Here is a 4,979-nt window from a genome sequence, read left to right as displayed (position 1 = left end):
GCGCCCAGCAGAAGCAGCAGCTGCAGCGCGCGCAGCCCGGGTGCCCACATGGCGGACCTGCAGGCAGAGGACGGAGGGGAAGGAGAGGGAGGCCCGGGAACCCAGACTCGACCCCCAACTCTCAGGCCGGGCCAAATCCAACTGCTCCCAATGCGTGTGTTTACACCTGCGTGGCTCCGGGTCCACCCAGGCCCACCTCGGTCCTCCCACCCCAAGGCTGGAGGCTACCTAACAATGGGATCCCAGCCAGGCCTCTCCACTGAGTTCCAGGCATCCTGCGGGGCAGCATTGGTTCAGCGAACATTCACTAGTGCCTACTGTGTGCCAGCCTCAGTGCAAGGCGCTGGGAATATAGTCGGAAACAAAATAAAATTCCTGCCTGGTGTGCAAGGAACAACATAAAGTATGAGGTTAATAAAGTGTTTTAGATAGCACTCAGTGCTAAAGATAAAGATCAGAGAAACATGAAGTAAGTTGAAAGGAGGGAAGACCTGCTGGAGAGGTGACGTTTGAACAAAATCCTGAAAGAGGAAGCCATGGGGATGCCTAGGGAAGAGCAGCACTGGCAGGGGGAACAGCATGTGCAAAGGCCCTGAGGCTAGATCATGCCTGATGTATTAAAGCAGTGGTTCTCAACCTTCCTAATGCTGTGACCCTTTAATACAATTCCTCATGTTGTGGTGACCCCCAACCATAAAATTATTTTCGTTGCTACTTCATAACTGTAATTTTGCTACTGTTATGAATCGTAATGTAAATATCTGATATGCAGGATATATTTTCATTGTTACAAATTGAACATAATTAAAGCATAGTGATTAATCACAAAAACAATATGTAATTATATATGTGTTTTCCGATGGTCTTAGGCGACCCCTGTGAAAGGGTCGTTCAACCCCCAAAGGGGTCGCGACCCACAGGTTGAGAACCGCTGTATTAAAGGAACCTCAGGAGGCTGGAACAGAAGCAGGGCAAGTATGGTTAGAAGGGGGTGAGGTGGGGTAAGGGGCAAGTCTCACTAACTCAGTCTAGCAGTGGATACCCCATTTCCCACGTCCTCATCAAAACTGGTGCCACACCCACACCCCAACACCCACATGCCCCAGGTCTGCTGTGTCCCCCAGGTGTTCCCCAGTTTACACAGGTGACCTCCTATGAGTGTCCTCACTCAAGGTTGTGTACTCGTAGCCGCCACCTCTGACCCTGTAGGGTCCACACACGGGCCCCATTTCCTTCATTCCTGGGTTCACAGCCTCTGAAATGGGGACACACCTGACTGCCGTGTGCACTTTCCAACCCAGAACACACCTCACCCCTCTCTGTAGTAAGTTCTATGACCTAACCCGCACGTCCTGGTGGCAACAGGGCCCCATTTCCTTCATTCCTGGGTTCACAGCCTCTGAGATGGGGACACACCTGACTCCCGTGTGCACTTGCCAACCCAGAACACATCTCACGTGTCCGCACATCACCCCTCTCTGTACTAAGTTCTATGACCTAACCCGCATGTCCTGGTGGCAACACGGGCACATGTCCATGGTCTTTATCATCACACACATTGCCTCGTTCACACATTCAGCAAACACTCCCTGAGCGCCTGTTGTGTGCCAGGAGCCGTTCCAAGCGATGGGGACACAGGCATGACCAACACAGACAAAATCCCTGCCCTCATGAGCTTGACATCCTGGTTGGGGAAATGGACGATGGACAGGTCAGAGGGTGATAAGGGCTTAGAAGGAACCTCAAGTAAAATCCCTGCCCTCATGAGCTTGACATCCTGGTTGGGAAAATGGACAATGGACGATGGACAGGTCAGAGAGTGATAAGTACTTAGAAGGAACCTCAAGCCGGGAAGGGGTGGGAGTCCTGGGCTGGGGTGGGTGTTTTAAATAGAAGGGTCAGGCCTCTATTTAAAGAGAAGATGACACTTGAATGAAGACCTGAAGGAAGAGAGAGAAGGGGAAGAGCATTTAGGCAAAGGGAACAGCAGTGCAAAAGCCCTGAGTGGGAGCTTGCTTGATAGGCCCAAGGAATAGCAGGGAGGCCTGTGTGGCTGGAACAGTGAGCGAGGGGGAGAGTGGAAGGAAGGAAGAAGAGAAAGGTGAGGGGGAAATGTGTGCAGGACCCTGAGAACCTCCAGGAGGGCTGGGGTTTTACTCTAACTCATGTGAGAACCAGGAGGGGTTCTGAGCTGGGAAAAGGCCCGTTCACGACTAAACTCACACATCAAGCAGGAGCTTCCAAGGGCAGCAGGGAGCAGGGTCCTCTCCTAGGCCCACCCCCTCCCAAGACACCAGGCCCCACTCTACAGAAAAGGACTGCATTCTCTGGAGCTGGAGTGTGTAACACCCACTGCCTACCAGGGTCTCAGCCTGAGGTGAGGAGGAGGCCGGGGAAGCCCTCCAGCCAAGGAGAGGCCCAGGTCTCCCACAGGACAGAATCAGCCTCCACCTGCCCTCCCACCCTCCTGCCCTCTCACCTCTCACAACCAAGATCCTGAATCCAGCGAGGAGGCCCGTAGCAGGCACAGAAGTCAGAGGAGGAGCCAAGGGTCCAGCAGGGGCCTCTGAGCAGGGGAAGGGAAGAGGCCAGTGGGAGAGCAGGGGGGAGGAGACTTGGTAACCCCCCAACCCTACCAGCCCCCCATCAGAGCCTGGGACTACAGCTGGGATGCTGAGCCCAGGAGCTCTAACTGTAAATATTTAGCATTTTCCGCATGAGAATTGAGGCCACATTGCCAGACCCTCCTGCCCAGGCCACCAGAGCCTGATAACACAGGTCAGTGCCCTGGACATTCCCCCCGTAGCAGAACACAGAGCGTGGGAGGCTGCAGGCCCCAGGAAGCCGGGAAGATCCAGCATCAGACACAGACACATGCACATGCACAGAAAAGGACAACAGCCAATGTCAGCAGTGGCACCTGCTGTGCATTAGGCGTGACTCTAAACGCTTTACACCTTTTATCTCATTTAATCCTTGCAGCCTGAGCTGGCTTCTATGCGTAGCCTCATCTTGCAACAGGGAAAACTGAGCCTCAGAGAGGGTGAGTGACTTGCTCACGGTCCCACAGGCCAAAAGGGTCCACAGTGGGATCTGGCCCAGCAGATTGGCTCCAAAACTTGCACATATATATCGCGACAGTCACACACCCCTTTGTGCACATAACAAGACACGCAGACCGCTGCACAAAGCAGCAAAGATAGACAGATAGAATCTGTGTGTGCGTGTGTGTCTGGGTATTTGCCTGGCACGTGCATACACACGCCTTTTCCAAAGACGTAACTGGAAACAGGACACAGATTCAGGCAGCAGTGTTCAAAATATGTTCACACACACACATATACATCACAACTTAAAGGAAAAGATCCTGTGGACTGATTGTGTCTGCACCTGTGTGCCAGACACACACCCAGGTACACGCGGTCACACACTGACAAGCACAGAGATGCAGATCCGTGTGCTCCCGGTTGTATAGTGAGACACTGATACCTGCCCCCACCCACACCCTAGTGCACGTGTTTCCATTTGTCCACACACTGTCACACTCTGTCACATCCTCACACTGGGAAAGTCATGCAGGGACAGAAACAGGCAGAAGTCATCATCCAGCCATTTTTCAGGGGTACGAAAAGACTCACACAGAGCCTCCAGAGCACAGGTCTGGGATCTGCAACCCGTGCGAAGGCCTCCTCCACCAGCAGCCTTTCCTGCGTTCCGTTCCTACTGTCCTCAACTTGCAACCCAAGTGGACTCCTGGGCTGAAAGAGGAAATGGTCCTCCCAGATCTAAGAGAGGCTGCCAAGCTGGGCCCCAGCCTGGACTGGGGCCCCCCACCCGCAGCCCCCTCCAGCTTCCCCCATTGGCAGCAGAGAGAGAAAAAACCTCCTAAGTGACAGAGAGGCTGACATAAGGGAGAGTCTGAAAGACAGGGAAGGGGAGAGACGTGGGGGAAATGGGGAGACATGGGGAGTCCGGAGAGAGAGGGTATGAGAGAAATGGGGTAGGGACAGAGAGAGAGAGAGAGAGAGAGAGAGGAGAAAGATGGAAAGAAATAACGAAAGAGAGAATTGATGGCAGAAACAAAGTTGGCGAAGAGGGAGACAGGGAGGAGACAGAGATGGGAAGGAGGCAAAGTGGGGAAGAATTGGGGAGGGGGAGACAGAGGAAGCAGGAAGGCAGCTGGGGGAGGGAAGGCAGATGGGAGAGGAAGCAAATGGGACAGGGAGAGAGATGTTGGGGGCATCCCTTCCCCTCACCCCAAGGTTCTGGGGAAGAAGCCAGAGGCCTGAGGCCAAGACTGGGGCTTTGAGCGGAAACCGGAGATGAATTTTTCACCAAGCGCCGAATCGCTTTGAGTTTCCAGAGGTGATGTGGAGTTTCCATCCTCGGCTGGTGTGCAGACAAGACCCTCTGGGGAGGACAGCGGGCCCTCAGGAGCTGGGGGCCCAAATGAGTGATCGGCCATGGCGCTACCCCCTTTTCTGGTTGCTCCCCAAGAGCCTGGTGCCAGTGTGCCAAGCACTGGGCGTACGTACATCGTCTCTCTTAATTCACGAGGCAGGGCTTAAATGACTTATCATATTCACTTTAGGATACATTAGAAGCCTCGGGGTGCAGACATTGGTTCTCAAAATCGCACCGCTGGCGGAAATGACCGAGGCGGGATTCGAACCTGCGCTTCATTTCTCGGAGCGCTCAAAAGCTCCGGAGCCGCGCGGCCCCGCCCCGGTTTCCATGGAAACAGGCACCAAGCGTCTCCATAGCAATACATCAATGATTTCCCCCACCCCCACCACGCTACCTGGTGCGTATACCCATATGGTGACGTCATCGCGCAGCGACGCCTCACGTGACCACTCTCCAGCGCCGGAAGTGAACGGCACGGCGCCGGAAGCGGCTGGAGGAAGGTCCTCGTGGAGTAGACGCCAGCATGGGGCAGTCGGGGCGGGTGAGGTGCGGCGGCCGGGAGGCGGGCAGCA

This window comes from Myotis brandtii, unplaced genomic scaffold, assembly GCF_000412655.1.
Source record: "Myotis brandtii unplaced genomic scaffold, ASM41265v1 scaffold1234, whole genome shotgun sequence".
NCBI classification, from domain to species: Eukaryota; Metazoa; Chordata; class Mammalia; order Chiroptera; family Vespertilionidae; genus Myotis; species Myotis brandtii.
This window is presented reverse-complemented; position numbering follows the sequence as displayed.